Source organism: Emydura macquarii, unplaced genomic scaffold, assembly GCF_026122565.2.
Source record: "Emydura macquarii macquarii isolate MOO-44397 ecotype Brisbane River unplaced genomic scaffold, CSIRO-AGI_Emac_v2 contig_1363, whole genome shotgun sequence".
Lineage (NCBI taxonomy): Eukaryota > Metazoa > Chordata > Testudines > Chelidae > Emydura > Emydura macquarii.
In genome coordinates this window covers 6556893-6576235 of record NW_027131500.1, presented here as the reverse complement: position 1 = coordinate 6576235, position 19343 = coordinate 6556893, and the positions used below count along the sequence as shown (strand labels likewise).

Here is a 19343-nt window from a genome sequence, read left to right as displayed (position 1 = left end):
CAGGATGCTGGCAGTATCTTGAAAGCTCCCTGCTTCCCCTTCCCGTTTTATATAAAACATCAGTTATGTTTGAGGGTGCTCTAAGGAACCATCTCAATGACCCTTCTCCAGATTCTAAAGCTACCCTGTTACGTTGAGCTGTGGTCACAATGGACAAGTGGCATTTACACTTGAATTGCCAATTAAAATCAGTAGCTTTCAACACTGAAGACACAAAAATATGCTTTGCAGGTGTGCCTGCGTGCACCCAAGTGAAGTCTGGATCTAGTTGCAGAGGTAGTACTGCATAGATGGAGGGCGTGAGACCTACCCAGTGACCGCATATAGAGAGTGAACAGGCACAGATGAAGCCCCAAGAAGTAATGCTGAAAAGCACGAATGGGGAGGAAAAGGAGCTTCGCAGCGATACTGAAGGCATGACTAAGCAAATACAGTGGAGACAACTTAAAAGTCACTTTTTTGGGTGGAAAGGATTAGAAAAATATATCTGTAGCTAAGATGTTTACAAGACAGCAGGTTTAAAACGAATAAAAGGAAGTATTTCTTCACACAACGCAGAGTCAACCTGTGGAACTCCTTGCCAGAGGATGTTGTGAAGTCCAAGACTCTAATGGGGTTAAAAAAAGAACTAGATAAGTTCATGGAGGATAGGTCCATTAACGGCTATTAGCTAGGATGGACAGGGATTGCTGTTTGTCAGAAGCTGGGAATGGGCGATGGGATGGATCACTTGATGATTACCTGTTCTGTTCATTCCCTCTGAAGAACCTAGCATTGGCCACTGTCAGAAGATGGATATTGGGCTAGATGGACCATTGGTCTGACCCAGTATGGCCATTCTTATGTTTTTATGACCAAATTCAGAAATGGATGTAAATGGAAATGTAAGTTTTTTATGGTGGTATTGAAAATCAGAGTAAGCTGCTGTAACTTTCTAACCGAAGGGATAGAAGCTGGTGAAAATATTTTTGTTTGAGAGGAGGGGTTGATCCTACCCCACACTCACCGTGCAGCAGTGGCTCCCAGCTTGAGGGGCTGGACCCAACTCCCTGTTCTGGCCCATTGGCTATTGCTGCTCACACATTCAGAAGAGCCCATCACAGCATTACTTAACGTGTCTGTGTGTAGGCGGAGTCCTCACCCCATGAGCCCTTCTCAATTCCTGGACCTGGCTCTACCAGATGTGTGGCCTCAATATTCTCTCCTTCAGATTTCCATCTGTGTATGCAAAATGGGTATACTTAGATCTTACTTACTATTTGCATTTGCAAATGCAGGCTTTGCAGTCAGAACTGGTAGCTGTGCCATTTCTATTGATGCCTTTTATAGATGCCCACATTGTTTAAACTCTTATGGCCTAATCACATTAGTATAGTGGCATTACTAACTTGAAAATGGTTTTATTAATTACTGAAGTTGCGACTGCTTACCAAATAACATACATATGAAGATATTCAGAACTCCTTGGGTGACCCAAATGTCATTAGGGATTCAGGCAAAATACGTAATAATGTATGGCTTTATTTACTTTGGTAAATTTCCCTTCCCCTCCTATTTTTAGAAGAAATCTTCAGGGCATAAACAAGAAAATGTTTAGGTGATTAACAAGATTTGTCCCCTTCTGAACAAGTCAGCAATGCCAGAGAATTTCCTTTAAACTAAAGATACCTTTTTTTTTTTTCCTCCATGTTAGTAAACTTTGAAAAGTCTTCCAACTTCTTGAGGCATAATCATCATGGCAAATAAGGTCAAAATACAAGGGCTAAATTATGGCTCCTAACATATATGTGCACAATTAACACTGCAATGTCAAAGTGGGAGCCAATTTACTCTTTCATATTTATCTCAACCACTTACTATTCAATGATAATGTAACATGCTCTAATTTGGTTGATTGTTGTATGGAGCACTGGTGGTGGTAGTTGTGATTAGAAATCTGCAGAAAACTGCTAGGAATGTTCGTGCGAAAAGAGTCTAATTCTCAGATTATATTTTGTTCAAAGCTGTTTGTGAAATTTAGCAGTCTTGAGGTTATTTTTAGACTCGAGTTAGCTGTCAATTAGCTTCTCAAATCCTTCCTACAGAGACCACTTCAGTTCTCTATGTATACACTTAGAACAAATATTCTGTTGTTCTTCTGTAATCTTTAACACAGTTGGTCTAGACAATGTGACCTAAGAGCTGAGTGGCTTTTATTTTTTTGTTCTCTCCCTGTCTTGTGTATAATAAGTCTTGTAAAGTCTTAGTGTTACTTCTCCTTTAAAAACTGGGAAAGCAGAACTGTGCCTCAGGATCAGCTCTGTCACTTTGGATCTTTTTAATCTCCCATGTGACTTTTCATCTCTAAAGTATTTGGTATATTCTTACATATTATACTTTTTTCCCCTACTATTGGCAAGAAAACATGCAGATCACATGTTTACCAGAAAAACCGTGAAAAATGGACCCTACATGTTCTATTAACAATTTATTCGTGATGTGCCCAATTTACACTACATGCTGGACAAGTCACAGCTAAAATTTTTGCATATAGAATAGTATTTAGGGTATTGGTTATAGTGTAGCTGGTAGTAAACTAATGGGAGATCTAGAGTGACATCTTAAAATTTTTTAAAAAGGTGAAAAAACAAGTAAGTGAAGATGGAGTTTGCAGTAATGGAGAAACAGGACAGTAATTTCTGTCTTAATCCAGTTTTTAATTCCCTGTGTAATATTTCAGTCATTTCAAATTAGATCAAGCTGTCATTTGTTATAAAAAGACAGTGTTACAAAGGAATATTTGAAATTGCTATCTTATTGAGCTGTACAACTTCAAACACGCCATTTCTCTCAACGTGTTTTGTCACTGCAGAAAAAGGGTGTGTGGGGGAATAAGTTGGTTGGGCAGGTGCAGGGGGAGGGTGGGGAGAAAGGAAGTTAAATATATTGGATATATAATCCAAGTTATTTTTAGTATTGTGGTTTTTAAAAATTATTAGAATCCTTTAAAGTAGAAAATTATCGCTGGAGCTTATCTAGTAATTTAACTTTCATTGCAGGATCAGGACTATATTATGGTTAACTGAGGATGCATCACTGTGTCTAAGGTCTGGTCTACACTAGAGAGTTTTTTGTCAACAAAAGTCAGCTTTTGTTGACAAAACAGTGCTGGTGTACACACTACAGTCACAAAACCGACAACTGCCATTTTTTCGACAAAATAAAACCAACTCAATGAGAGGTGTAGGGTTTTTGTTGGCAGAGCTAGGGTGACGCAGTGTCAGTGTAGAAACTGCATTAGGCTGCATTCTCTTTATACAAACAGTTGAAACAGGATACCATACATTTTGCCATTGTCCATATATTTCCCATTCTTCTTGCCCAAAGCTCTTGTCTTTGGAATCTATAGAACTTACATGATTTTAGTGGAATTGAATATTTGTTTTCCTTTGTTGCAGTGAAGTTTTATGTTACAAACTTGTGAAAGAAACTGTTCGGTAGCCATGTTCTTGTTTTCATTCATTAACTTGTAGTCCCATATTAGATATTTTACTTAATAAGTTTTATAGCCAGTGATCATCATCTTAAATACAGTAGTTTCATCTTTGACTATCTTTACATATATTATTAAATTTCAATTTCAGTTTTCATGGACTGCAAAAATTCCATTGTTTATGAAAATGATGCATCATATTTGATTTGGTTCTTTTAATCACTGACTTGGAGCCTTTTGACAGTATGGACGCTCAAGTATTCATGCAACACTTACAGGGCCAGGGCATGACACTTACTTTAGACTGTTCATTTTAAAACGGCTTTTACCCCCCAAACCATTGTTTTGCAGTTACCTAAAAACATCAGCCACATTCATTTCAAATATTGGGCCTTCACAAAGTGCACATGGTATTAATGTATCACAGTCACTATACTGTTCTTGAGAATGAAAGCATGTCACTGAAAGAAATCTACTGTATATGGCTGTGTGAAATTGCTGTAATGTTCAATGGAATATGGATGGCCAAGAGATTGGTGGCAACTGTAAGTAGAGCCATTATTCATTCGTTCATAGGCTGGAAACTACTTGCAAACTGTTAACTATTCGTATAACAGCTGGGTGAGAACTTCAATGGGTCTCTCATAATACATAAATTATGTTAAAATTATTGACCATTGGGTGTTGTGATTCAGCAACCAAGCTTTGAACACAAGGTAATGAAGCTGTGGGGAAAGCATTTCAGCATCTTTTTGTTTCACTTCTTGGAGGACAGTGCTACTGTGCCTCTGCTTTGTTTGTTTGTTCTCTTACCAAAGGGCTCTGCTCTCAGTTCTTCCTACTCCTCCCTCCTAATCATTTTATTCTGTCTGAACCTCTCATCATATCCTTCCCCCACTTACTTTCATTCCTTCTTCCATGCTGCCCCTTTATGCCTGGAACTCCCCTGCTCCTTGGGCACAAGGCAACCACTCTTCAATCAAATCCTTCATTAAATCATTCTGCTTCTGCAAACCACTTCAGAGTTAATCCACCAAAGATAGTGCTATCTGCTGAGCACTGTAAAATAAAAGCTCCATGGGCCAGGGACTGTGTTGTCTTCTAGGTGCTGTCACCTTCTAGCACACTAGCTCAGTGACAAATGGATTTTACACTGCATTTTGAATATCTGTCTTTTGTCTTAGATGTTTGGATTACCAGCACGCTTCCACAATTGATTTTGGGTCAGTTTTCTTTAAACAATATGGCAAAATTTGGTCTAGTTGTCAGGAGACTTCAGCAATAAGATCATCAAGATTTGGAGCTCATTATTATGCTTCTAGCATTCACTTACATTTGTTTAAAATCTCTAATGCTCTGTTGTTCCCTTTCATTTATCTGTTTAATTCATCAAGTGAATTCAACCAATAGGCGTTAGAATTACTCACTGTAAGCCATTTCTCTGTTTAAGATTTATTAGCTGAGCGCTGAAAACATTTCAACCACAAAAAATAATGAGTGGTGGAATTCAGGCTGGGAAAATGTGAGTATATTAGTAAAATGCCTCCTCCTGCTGATCGGTAGTCAGTACCTTTTTTACAGGCCTCCACAGCTGAGGTATTTCTAGGCATTAAAAACATTTCTAATGGATTTGGAGTTAGATGTTAGCAGCAGTTAACCCTTAAGCTGGTTGAATCTTTTCTACACTACAGCACTTTGGGATCACAATGGGGAAATGAGAATTGTTTGTTTATGTATACCAATAGCTAATGTAAACTATGATGTATATAATTATATAAATTGTGTCTCAAAATTATATAATTTTGAAACTGGTCAGACTAACTTCACACACAAATGCCACAGTTTTTTTTTTTTTCTATGAGACTTCCTGCGGAGCTTCAATGGAATGTAAGAGACGGTGTACACCCATGCAAGGATCACTTTTCTGGATGTATATCAAAACACCTATAAAACTGCGTAGGCCTTAAGGTTGAGGGATATGGTTATTTGTTTTCTCAGCCTTGACCAACCCAACAAAGTTGCTACAAGGGACCTTTTGTTATACCACTGGTTTAGGGTCCTTGGGATTGCTGTGTCAGAACAGAGCTCTGCCATACCCTCCTGAACCCAAACACACTTAGGGAGAGGTAGAGGCTCAGGGTCAAGTGGAGGTGCAGATGCACCAGCAGGAAATTCACCTCTAATAGGAGAATTCTCTGCCTGGCATTAATATGGCCCCTTTATGCGACCTGAGAGGAGCTATGTGGGGTCATAACCCAATTTGTGAATCTAGTCCATCATCTGTTTCCTTTTCAGGTTGTGGCATACCAGGTAAGTTGATGCATGATTTCTTCTGCAGCTCATAGGCTATGTAAAGAATCCACTGGCTGTGTCTTCATCCCCAGAACACCTCTAAGCACAACTGCAGCAGAACTGTCTGGAGTAGAGCCCTGCAGAAGGACTGGGATCTTGTGGGTCCCATGGTAGATCCCTACCATAATAGCAGGCGCAGGTAAAATGTACTTTGTGGGTGGGATTGAGTGAGCAAAAAAACCACTGTGGTAATTTGCAGGAAAACACTAAACCTCTTGTCAGTTTACCAAGAGTAGCTTATCTGAGAAATGGCTAATTATTTTGTTTTGAACTTATCTTCCTCACTCCAAATCCAGCTCAAGTCAGACTCATGCTCACAGGTTTTGTTGTTCTGTGATGTCACATGTGCGCAGACTGTCACTGTTGTATCAGCTTGCTGTCAGTGCTTATAAGAATGGCTGATCTGAAACCTAAGATGAGGGAGTTTCAATAAAAACAGAGTCAAGAAGAAAAAACATGGAAAATCAGATGTTTGGGATAAATTTTCAGTTGTTGTCATTGGTGCAGGGAAACACCTGGAATTTGAAAGTTATGACACATGTTCAAAAGTTTAAAATTGCAGTGGGCATAAGTCTGCTACCTCAGGACTGCACTGTCATATGTATGGCTTCAGCTGGACAAACCAAACTGTCTTTCCAAGTAAAATCTCCAGCAGGCCCCGTTTACTATCAAACTGATCGAAAAATGTGTAAATGTTGCTTGTGCTGATATTAAACCGTATAATTTTGTAGCTGGCAAAGGTTTCATTCAGTTGGCTCAGCGTTTAGTTGAAACAGCAGCGAAATATGGAAAATTTAATGTGAGAAATGTTGCCACATCCAACCACAGTTTCGAGGCATGTGGAAGAGGATGTGAAGCCAGTTGTTGAGCCACTGCTCAAAACTGGGGTCGAGGAAGTGAAGCCATTTATTGCAAATTATGGATGTTCAATCACTACTGACACTTGGACTGAAGATTACAGAAAGATCTCTTTATCCGCCACTATCCATTACATAAATGATGACTTCAAACTTGTTTTAAGAATTTTATTAGCTGCTCCTTTTTGAAGCTTGTACTCCCAAAACTGTCAATAATATTCACATCCTCTTCCAAAAGCATTGCTTATGTGAAATTGATGCTATATTGTTGAGGAACTGAGTTGTTTTTGTTACTGATCAGAGAGCAAATATTGTCACAGCCCTGAATGGCTATGCTGGGCTTAATTGCAATGCCCGTATCCTGGATCTGGTCCTTTCCAGCACCTTTGACTCACAACTGATAAACAACACACCCCAGCTTGTGGAACCTATTGCACATGCTAAAAAATTGGTCACATATTTCAAACATTCTGGTCTGCAGAATGCTGTTGAGATGAGGTGGAACTCTACCTTTGATATGCTGGATTCCATTTTGCAGCATTATGATGATGATGCAGCTCTGTTAGTTTGAGAAGACAGGATGCTTTAAAGCAGACACAGTCAAGACCATGGCTGCTTTCCTTAAAACTTTCAAGGATGCAACTAACAACCTGGAATCTGACAATTCCTCATCTAATAGTTTAATGGCACTTCTTGGTTTGTACAACTGATGGAGCATTCCACTGTGACTGAACTGGAACTGGTGCTGTCTGAAATTGCATTGGTTTATTCATCTCGCTTAGAGAAAATGATGTCAATGAGTGCCACAGCAAAAGTGCTTCTTCACATGGTCTACAGAATTGCAACTTTTCTAACTCTGAAACTACGGCTGTTGAGAATGCTGGAGGAAGATGCACAAAAAGAAGTGATTGAAGCTGCAAACCAAATGATAGTTAAGAGAGAGTTTTGTACGTGGAACCTTCTGTTTCAGCTGATCCACCAGTAAAAAGACAAGCAACTGGCATGCTAAATAAATTCTGTGTCTGGGAAGACGCTGAACCTGAAACCTCCAGTTCATCAACAAAGTCTTTGGATGATGAAGTGGCTGCATATGTGGCCATAAATCTTATGGTAGATGACAACACAAGTCCTGACTACATTTTAGACTGGTGACGTTTCCATCAAGAGAAGTTCTCTTCGTTGTCAAAATTAGCATGGTTTATTCTCAGCATCCTGCATCCAGACTTCCATCTGAAAGGACATTCAGCATTTGTGGCTGAATTTTTGAAGAAAGGCACACAAGTCTGAAACCCAAGTCTGTCGGTGACATTTTGTTTATTCATAGCAATTTTATTTGAAAATGAGCATTGCACAATTGATAGCCAGCTTGCTAATTGATAAGGCCATGTTCATGGGCTCTCTAAGAATTTTCTGTGTTTCATAGAGTTTTGAGAGTTTTTTAAATTCATGACATTTTGGCCCTATCAAAAATGATCAAATACAATGGAAGTTTAGCTACAACTGTGGTTTAAATTGACCTTATGATCAATCACTTAGTCTGAGCCTCTTTTAAAAATTTATTTCTATCAAAAACCTAGTGCTCTGAGCAGTTTTTCCATTAATTGTTATTAAAAAAGCAATAATAATCCTGACATATAAATTACTTGAATGGTACGTTTCAAAGTTCTAAAAATAGTGCTTAAATGGTTTTAAAAAAAACTGGAATTTTTAAAACTTACTTTTTATAATTAAAAATCTGCCCCTTTTTAAGGAAGAACGAGATGTAATTTGTTGTGTTCTGTCTGATATATATGCCAGCAGTTTGTCATAAATAGAATTTCAGCTATGTAAAGCAAGTTTTTCTTTTTTCTTTTTCTTTTTTTTTTTTAAATAAAGATTTTAATACTTAAATTTAATCGAGGGATAGAAAGAGATTTGGTGTCTATTATAATAGGAGTTAAAGTATTTTTACATGGTTTTAAGCAAGATTTGTTTTATTCTTTTAGTGGTAAAAATGGTTTGAATTCCGTTCATATAATATAAAAATAATTAAATTTTTGTTTAGTAGCATGTGGGAATCAGTCTCTCCAGCAGGATTTGCAGGATTTAAGGTTTTTGCAGGTGGGAGTGGGATAAAAATGCAAGAAACAATGCAGGAATGGGTGGGAGTGGGTATTGTGGGACAGAAGCGGGATTTGGAAAAATATTAAACATTTTAAAAAAATCTGTGGAGCCCAGATCTGCGGCATGCTGGTAGCCAGCCTCATTTCTGTGTAGATGTCCTGGATTGAGCCCTGCTGTGCAGAGGAAATACTCTGGTGTTTCAGCCTATGGAGCTTTACACCCTTTTAGAGAGTAGGAAAGGGGATTTATTCCATTATTTTGCCATTTATTCTGGCTGATAATGTAGGTAATGTGTGTACTACTGACTTTGGAAATATCCACTAAAGCCATCTGTTTGACTTTCTACACTTTACGAATCTTAATGTGGAAAATTTTAATTCTGTTTCCTGAATCTTTCTGTGAGAACCTGCTCAGATATCACCAGGAAGCTTTTAAGAGATGATTGTGTGTACAAAGATTTCCCTTGATACATCATGGAGCTTTCAGATGTGAGCTAATTTCACAAACATGCCGTTAACTATTTGTCTCTTTGGTTTTATTGATGAAAGAAAGAATATGGAATGTGAAATTGCCTATTTTTCTCATTGAGGATGTCAAGTATACTATATAGGGGAAAATATATAGACATGTTTTCAGAATTGGCCATAAATTCCGAGTGCCTCAATTTTTTGGGTTTCCAACTTTTGGCACCCAAAGCCTAAGTTTAGGAGATGCTGTGCACTGGGAGCAACTGAAGTCAATGGGAGCTATGGGTACTCAGCATCTCTGCAAATCAGGCCAGAGAGGGTGTCTATTCTATTCTGTTCAGGTTTTTAATGCTATGCTTATCACCATAATATCAGAGTATCTTCCAGTAGTGCATTTAGCAATGTGATTACACATTTGTCACGTGTTTTCTCTCATCCTCTGTCCTGAAGAGAAAGAAGTGTGTCTTGGGTAGAGCTGGTTGGGTTTTTGTCCAAAAAAAAAAAAAAAAAAAAGTTTTCCATTTAAAAAATTGATTTTTGTCAAAAGTTTTGCAGAAAAGAGTCAGTCTTGAAAACTTTTTTTTTTTTTTGGGGGGGGGGGGGAGGGAGAATTGTAATTATCAAAACGAGAAGGGAACTTTTTTCAAAAATCTCAAATTTCCTCAAATGGGGAAAACTTTTTCCTGTTTTCCTCCCAGCTGTAATGTCAAGTTTCATATCCAAAAATAGTAGATGCTTCTCAAAACCATATATACTGGGGGATCACACATTTGCCATATCTCTACATGTTTTTAAATGTTCCCACATGCTATGTGTTGATTGATTTCTTCTATATAAAAGGATGTTAGATAGGCAGAGCTAACCTGTAAAAATCTGACATGAGTAAACAATACCATAATCTAGAATACCATAATTCCTCATCTGTAAAGTGGATTGGTTCATGATACTAACCTTCATTTGTAAACATGTTGACATCTGCAGACGAAAAGCATTATATAAGAGTGAAATGGTATTATTTATTTATCTTGGTTAAACATGAATTTAGTGCAGTGTGTATGAACTTTATTGGCTTCAGAGTCACATTACATTGAATAAATAAGCTATAAAGCTCAAACTTTAGCTTACTATATGGACTGTTATAAAATAAATGCCCCTCTGGTTATTTTTCCCCAAACAAATACAAACTCCCATTAAATTTAGTCTTTCACCAAACAGAATATAAATCACAAGTGCCATAAAAAATATTTCCACTTAGTGAAGGTTGAGTTCCTTTGTTCTTCTGAGTGCAAATATAATATTTCATTGGAAGCTAGCAGAGTTTTACAATGCATGCTACTGTAATACATTATATTTCAAAGTGAAGGTTGGGTACTAGACTTAGTTTCCTTCCTTTTGACTCACATATAAATAAAGCAGTTAACCAGCTCAGGATTTGCTGGTTTACTTAAGAAATTATCGTTTCCATAAAAATAGTAACACATAAAAGAACCATTAATCAAGGTATAATCTTCTTTGAGTACAAACGTGAATCTTATTTACGAATATAACAAACCATCTGAAGAGTATCTGGGGTACAGTCCAGTTCAGAATTAGTTATATTTTGTTATGAACCCTAGTGGTGGTAAGACATTTCCTGATGCCTCTGTAAAGAACGATAACTAAGGATGCTTTTGATTTACTACATTGTGTTAAAATGAGTGTACATATTTATGAGAAAGACCGAAGAAAATTGCTGTTTGGATAAGAATTATACTGTAACTTTAGTGAATAACCGCTTCCTATAAAGAAGAAAATGACTGTAGATATCTTTGAACTGTTGATATCACAAAAATTACAACTCACCAATGTCCCATCCCTTATGAATGTTGTCAAAGTGCAATAACAAAATTCATGTCCTACAGACTGATAATCTCTACCTACATGCACAATTTATTATTTTAATCTAGATGATGTACTGCAGGAAACAGCCTAGTTTTTTTATGCTGCTGAGTTATTGCCATTCAGAAAAGCAAAATAACTTTGGGCTGTGTGTTACTGCAGGGCCACTAATAGATCAACCGTCTCTAGATAGACCTTGATCAAGGTGATCCTATGGATTGTCTGAGAGGGAATGCACTTATGTTGATAGTGTTTGACCTTATATATGCAGGGTTTTCCACCCCAAAATTTGAATAACTTGTGTGTATCTAGCTTGATATGTTTGAGTCCTAGAATAGAGTTAAAATAGAAATAATGGTGTATAGGTTACGCAAGTACATATTTCTCTGGGTAAGCTGCCTGAATTTTTTACTTTGGCTGGTGTTAGCCATCAAGACTTACTGTCTTGGGTCGATGAGTCCTTTATAGTGACTAAAGATCTTGTGGCTGATTTGAAAACCATATGACTACCCACAGGTGAGTCCTGTAGGTGGACATAGTGTGGATTTTATTTTTGGGCCAGGATTAGCAATCTGGGCAGTGAGGATTACACCCTTCTTATGGTCTGAATATTGTCTCATTCAGTATGAAGTCTAGCTCTTGGTGGGACATGGGACCTCTGTTAGTTTACCCAGTTGGATTTTAGAACTTTGAGGGATAATACTATTCAGCCAGCATGCCGCTCTTTTGGTGACTTTATAAGGCACAATAACCATTTTATGTCCTTGACAGTCATACATGTTCACTTGTAACGGCCCTTTCCTTCTTTGCCATTCGCACAGGCTACCATAATTTATGATGGTGACTCACAATGGATGGAGTGTGAAGGGAGAAAGCTAGTGCCAGTGGCAGCAAATGCATTCTGAATTTCATCACTCCTGACAAACTTTACATGTTATGCTGTGGCTGTGATAGAAATGAAAAAAGTCTTCACTATCACCACAGTAGAATCTGCAAGGTTCTGATCGATGAAAGGTTGCATGTATCTGGGCTATATCCAAAGGCAAAAGCTAAATTTTTTGCTGCAAGGATTTGTTTTTTGTATCCTAGGAATAAGTTTGGTTAGACTTGGAATATTTTGACTGCTTGCATTGTAACAGAGCTGTGTTGGGGAACCAGTACAACTTCTTCTCAGCCAGTCTTGATCACAGAAGTTCTGGAAGTTCTGTGGGACCTTTTGAGTGTGACTTACACTCTGGACTTGGAAAAGATGGCTCGTGTAGCTGTTTAAATCTAGTGGGGGGGAAAATGGATGCTTTATAGATAATCACTTGAAACTGTCAATGTTGCCAGTTTTTGCCCTCTCTCTTGTATTTTTAGGGAAGACTGTTGAAGGTTGAGACTTACCATGCTGTTGGCCCTGAGATCTTGCAGACGCTTTGGACTCTATTTTTCTCTGGGATGGTAGTGGTAAGTAGTTGCTCATCAGTATCAAGAACATTCTTGTGGGAAACCCTCTTCCTTAATGTGGATTTAAAGTTGAAGGGATAGAAGAAGCAGTTTGGGCTGTTGTGCCATCGGTATGTTAATGATACTTAGTTCTGCTGTTGGACTTTCCTTTATTAGACCTGAACAATGAGTGAGATGTTTTGCTTTGCCATTGTCTGGCTAGTTAACTGGAAAAACATCCAGAGGAGATGATGTTGTTCATATTTGCTCTTTTGATTGAAGGGGGTATTGCCCATCTTTTGTTATAATTTAATAATTTTTCTTAGCCATTTATGGGATACTATCCAAAACTGTTCCCTGTGAAATATGACAGTTGTGAAGATGTATTATATATGCAATTTATATAGCTTTCCAATTTGTGTACTATAATTTGATTTGGAAAGTTTGTTTTGGTTTGACTGTGTCAAGGTATGTGAGGGAATGCTGAGAGAGGGATCTTGAGCCAGTGCTCTGTTCATTCTGACCACCAATTAGGTACCCTCAGAGAAGGTTTAATTGGCCAGAGGTGTGTCTGATTACTAGGCCAGACTAAGAGTAGGAAGGTAATGAGTTTATTAGCTCATTATCAGGCAAGTGATTTTAAAAAGAGCACAGGAAGGAATTGCTTAAGGAAGAAAGGGGGGAGAGGGAGATGGGCAGGACAGATGCATGGACTAGGAGAACCTGATAAGGGAAGCTGTCTGAGTAGAGACACCTCAACCGCTCCCCCCCACATGCACCTAATATGGAATGGACATGAGCAATACATCTCGAAGAACAACAGTTACGAAGGTCAATAACCGTTCTTTTATTAGAGGCCAATTGTTAAATTGGTTTTTTTAGACATTTCCAGCTATTCTTTTGAATTATATATAAATACTCTTCTTGTAACTTGAAAAGACCAGTGTAGGGAGAGAGTCATGCAATTTTCCATCTATTAAAAATATAGACTTCAGAATGAAGAAAAAATTCCATTTTACATAGAAATTAAGAAGCATTGTAGATGGAATTTACACTGGTCATTCACAGGGGACAAATATTTGGAATTCCACAATCGTTTTGATTTTCTTGTGATCAGTTTGAAAACAATATCAGCATATCATTGTTAATCAAAGGCAGGTTCTGATCTCAGCTTCACGGGTGGAAATCTGCAGTAACTGCATTAATTTCAGTGAAGTTACTCAGTGGCATAACTGAGATTGGAATCTGGCCTTCTGCTTTTTCTTGTTTTTAGAAAGTTGTATACAAATACAGATGTTGTAATTCTTAAATGAAACTATTTGTTTAGCACTTGGAATTACAGACTGTTAAAATATAGAGTGCTTACAGCTCAGAGGACACTGTTTGTAAGGATCTGATGTTTATAGCAGGGCACAGCTGATTGTAAAGTGGGAGGAGAAATTACACAGTCTAGTTCATGTTAACTCTGCATGTCAGTCTGAAGATGAAGAGGACCACCCATGTGGAAGACAAGTGAGGATAACTTTTTCTCAAAAATCTGGCCTGCTTTGAAATGCAGTATCTTACACAACAACTGCAGCTAAGACATTAAACAACTTTAAATACAGGTATATCCATAATGCTTTTCATGCCTGAAACACATCCTGTGGCCTATGTTTATGCCCACTAATGTAGAATAAAAAAGCCATTGGGTTTGATTATTCCCCACCGTTGCACTTCAGATTGCACTTTGCTGCACTTCAGAGGGCAGGTGGTGTTTGCATTGTTACTCTCCTACAGGGGTTCTGCCAGAGAAGGGCAGCTTTCAATTGTGGTTCAGGCTCCACAGGAGGTAGTAGAGAATGCATCACTGATTTTCTGAATCAGCATGCTCCTTGAGTGCTATGGCTAGGACCCTCCCAAGCCATGCCATCTACTTTTGGGGCTGTTCTAGCTAGTACTAGCTCTGCCTCATCAACATCATGCATTTCGGGTGGTCTTGTGTTTCTGTGATCTCATTCCAGGCAAACCTTTCATTTCTGGGAATACTGCACTTTCATGCCTTCAGAGACCAGTGCAGCCCAAGGTGAGTCCAGCTTGTTTGCAGAAAATCTTAGGCAACATACAGGACACAAGTGCAGATTGGTTGGGCCACAGGCCATGATTCTAGTATGAGCATAGGCATAGCGGATATGCCTATTCTCCAGTGAAGATTCTCTCTCACTTCGCCCTATAACACCCTAGTTCAAATAACTTCTGTCCGCATTAGCCGTTCTCCAGGGCAGATCTCCTGCTGGTCTTTTTACCCATCTTGTAAATGACCTGTGTTTTTGACTGACAGAACATATCATCATCCCAAGCACCCTAGGTCAGTTTTGTCCCAATAAGACCTATGAATAAATGTAATTTGGGGCCAGCAGAATGGCACTTCTTCTTCCCAGATCTTTACAAGGTTTCCACTCATTTTTCACCTCAGCCTTCTGTCAATCCTTCAGGAAAACTACAGCGATGCACCTGCTCATGTACAGAAAGTTTGAAGGTGCAGCTGTGTTTTTCTTTCAAAAGTGTGACGTGAAAGCAAGCTCTTCCTTTCCCTTACTCACAATGGGTGTGCTTTGGTCTTTCAAATAAATGTTGTCCAGTTTACAGAATAAACGTTTTCATAGACTAGCTGTGAGGCCTGACTTGATCCTGCCAAAAGCCCCATCTTCAAAAGCTCTCCAATTGCTAGATATGATGGAGTGTTATCATAGCTGTCCTCTGTTGGAGAGAAGGGGGCTATAAAAGGGAAGGTATTTAAGAGAAATCCCTTTCTCATAGCCAAAAAATTGGCTAATGTCTGATTTATGGAGGATTTGCAAGACAAAGCACTGTATGGAAGTCTACAAATTCCAGTATATTTTGTTCAGTCTTTCACTTGCACGATATGGTGGGCTTTAATATTGTGTGCTTTTATACATAAATCAATCTATCTCCACATCTCAAGAAAAGATTATACAACCCAATAAATAAGAGAAGTGAGGATAAACATGAAAAAATGTTTAATGCCCTGTATATAATACCAAAAGTCCTAGTCTGGATGGATTTTAATACAAATAATGTAATAATATTTTGCACAAACAGTATATGGTGTCTTCCATCCAAGAATCTCCAACCACTTTTTAAAGTGGTTAAGTATTATCATCCTCCATTTTACTTAGGGATGAAGTAGTGCACAGAAAAGTACTTGCCCAAGGTAACACAGTGAGTTCAACTTAGAGGTCAGGGGACTTGGATTCTACCTCTGACACTCAATCTCTTTCTAAGAAACCATGACAATATATTTGAAGCCACCACACCACAACTGATTTTTGTTGTTGTTTGATCTTTTACAAGCATTAACAGGAAAAGGTCTTTGTAACTATAAAGAGTATCTTTTGTGTCAGTGGAAATATCACTAGGCGAGACTACATATGAGCAGCCAAGGTGCCGCTCCAGCAAATATTAGAAAAATTCAGATTCTTAAAGCACATTGATCAATGTGGAATCTGGGCATTTAAGGCTTAAGAGAGTAGTTCCTTCTCCCTCTTCTCTTCCAACTTTATTTTTCAGAGTGTCCACTATAATTCATTTTGATTCCATAACCAGTGGAGAAATCTTGGTTGTGGATGCTGATGGAATCTTTGTAGACAGTAGGCTGAAATCAGAATTCAGCCATTTAATTAGTTTAAATATGGGTGTTATAAATACTTGGAGTGGAATCCTTCACCTGTCTGCCTTGGAGATTTCCAAGCGTTCTGGAAAACGTTGATGGCTTTTTGCTATGCTGTTCTGTATACAAGATTTAACTTGGTATGGAATATGTTCCTATAAATGTTTAAGGCAGTATTTGAAGTTTGCAACAAAAATAATGATAAAATCTTTAACTGCATGCTGTCTCAGGTCACCACAACTCTATCTGAAATAGCCTAGGCAGGACAGCAATATGGGGTAGGGGAGTTGAGTGATCAGATGTCCACCACCTTTGTGCTACCACAGTGGTTCTCAATCTTTTTTTTCCATTCCAGGATGTCCCTTATTCTGCCTCCCACCAAATCCAGTGTCTTATTTAACAATATAGGATGGGGAGTGTGGTTGCATTACCATATCACCATGTAGCTGGTGGTACAAAAACAATCAGAAAGCCCAGACCACTATATCTGTGGAAAAGAGAGAGCAGAGGTTTGTGGGTTTTCTTTCCTTTTTCTTTTTAATGATCCTGCAATAGTTTTTAATAGCATAGCTTAAAAGACTTCTTGGTTCTGGGTGTGTTGGGAGTAGCTATTCTGTATTAGCATGTTACACTGGGAAATCCTGGTACCAAAGAACACTTTCCTTTTTCCATAGATGCCAGCCAAGATATGTTAGTGGGAGAAGGATTATTATTTGAAAATATTTAAATGATCACCTATTGTGAGTCATGGCAATTAACTGATAGCAATAACAACTTACCTTTAAAATTACTCATTGATAAACAGGCAATCTATGTATTAGATATATAATGGTGTGTTCCCCAATAGATGGCATTGCTGAGAGTACGATTTTGCATGACCTGCTATGCTGTATTAACACTGCTTATTCTTTATATAATTAAGGGTTACTTGCTTATGAAATGCTATCAGAAGTCTGGTAACTTGGGAGAAGGAGGCTGAGTGAAGGGATGGAATTTGTATACAAGTCTGAGCAAATGACAGGCTAAGGGCACTTGCTATGGGCATTAACACAAGTATAAGGTAAAAGTCTAGTGGCTTCAGAAACACATTCTGAGGTATTAAAATGTAAGAAAATGCTATTTTAAGAGCATTTGGTTAGTAATAGTTTCTACAAAAAAGCAAAGAGGATATGGTATAGAGAAAAATGTGGTGAACAGAGGCATGGAAGATGGAGGTCCACGAGGCACTGTAAGTCAGGCAGACGGAATTGATGAGTCGTTAAAGCTGCCATAAGATAAGTTAAAGTAGCAATTAAAGTGCACAGAGGGAAATGTGCTAGCCATAAGAGAGAAGGGAGCTGACGGAAAAGAACAGGCTGAGAATTTTCTCTCTTGATTCTCTGTAAAGGGGGAGTGAAGACACAGAGATTCCATCCTCAAAAAGGGAGTCTTTGATGCAAAGATGTAGTCTGTTGCCAGACAGTCTCTTTTGGAAATGTTAAAATGAACCATTTCAACGCTGTAAAAATGAAACACTTTGATTTTTTTTCAGATTATATTCACAAGGGGATTTAGGTACCATGGGAGGAGGAGGTGGGTGGTGGTGCTACTCACCTCGTACACAGTAGCCCAGTGGTTAAGGCATTCATTTGGGATGCGGCAGATTTGATTTTCAATATTCACTCTGGAGTAAGGACCTGAACCCAAGTCTCTCTTCTCTCGGGTGAGTGCTCTAACCATTAGACTATTGGGTATTCTGGGGTAGGACTCTCTTAATCTCTCTTTCCACTTAATCTCTGTTCCATTTAGAGTATAAAACTTAAACAGTCACTTGACCAGTAAAAATTACTCTATAACCTAGTGGTTATTGCACTCTTCTGGTAGACCTGGGTTCCAGGCCCCACTTCAATAGATATTTATTTATACAAAGTGGAACATCTCCAACAGGAGATATTCAAAAGAGTCCCAGAATACCCCCTAGGTTGGTGGTGGAAGGCAGGGAGATCTGCTTCAGAGTGGGGATTTGAATCTGGGTCTCACACATCCTAGGGGAGTGTCTTAGCCACTGTTTGGGCTATTTAGGATGTATCACTCCCATGGCCTCCATTTCTGTGAATCTAGCCCTTTGCTTTTTATCAAAAATACCCCAAACAAAATATTTTGTTCAACCTGAAACAAAGCTTTTCCAACTTCCTTTATTTGCTGACAATGCAAAAAAAAAAAAGCATCTGTTTGTCTGATCCAAAATCCTCTTCCCCCCCCCCCCGCCCCCAAATTGCCATTGAAACAAAAAAGTGTGTGTGTGTGTGTGTGTGTGTGTGTTTGCCTGCACAACTCTGTACATTACTCCAGGGACCCAGGAGAGGGAAGTCGCAAAAGTAGCTTAAAACCACTTTACCATCACCCCATACCAGGTGCAGTGAGTCTTATGTAGTGCCTCTAACCTAATGCATTGGCTGCTGCAGATACAAGTTCTTACAAGTTCTGATCAGGTGAATTTTGAAAAGTTTGTTCCATGGAGTACTTAACTTCTGTAATAAAGGCAAAAAGTTAGCTTCATAAAGGCTTTCAGGTTACTGGTGGCTTTAATTCAAATGTATTTAATTTTTTTCCCCTCAGATCACCCAAAAGGGCAATTAGCTATGGTCCTGTATTGTTTGGGGCCTAAGTCTTAGCAAGAATTCTGTTGATTCTGCACATTTATTTTATATCTGGAAGTTAAGCAAAATTTGCTTAGCTCAGAAATTGGATCTGGGAGAAAAACCTCAGGCCTATTCAAACAGAGGTTCACCACCCACCTATAATGTAATTTGTCTATTCCTTGCCCAAGGTCTTCAAATCTAATATACATTTTTTTATTATGATTTGTGCTACATGATTCTGTAGTCAAGGGGGAAAATGTAAAGGGGAGAATGTATCCTTGCCATGTTCCTCCAGTTAGGTGTATTTCCTCAGAGTTCTGTCTGCAGATATTGCATGACCTTTTCCCAGTATATCAACACATTCAGTGGCTATACACACATCAATCCTTATCTTTGCGTTAGTTACGTTTTTTCCCTGCCTGCTGATGTCTACCATCCGGTCTGGCACAGAGCCTGTTTCAATGTCTTTGTCAAGGTCCCGCTTTGGGCAGCACA

At 38.5% G+C, this 19343-nt stretch overlaps 1 long non-coding RNA gene across 2 annotated transcripts in view; it reads left to right on the top strand.

Annotated features, from left to right (window-relative positions):
• The window catches only part of LOC137155580 (uncharacterized), a 61897-nt gene that overhangs the window by 23402 nt on the left and 19152 nt on the right, over window positions 1-19343 (top strand). Inside the window, exons 1-2 of one of the 2 annotated variants that reach the window (XR_010920547.1) lie at window positions 5814-5963; window positions 12489-12578. This is a non-coding gene — a long non-coding RNA (uncharacterized lncRNA). Of the gene's footprint in view, window positions 1-5813; window positions 5964-12488; window positions 12579-19343 lie in introns of those variants that run through there. The other variant, XR_010920546.1, reaches the window with a different exon arrangement.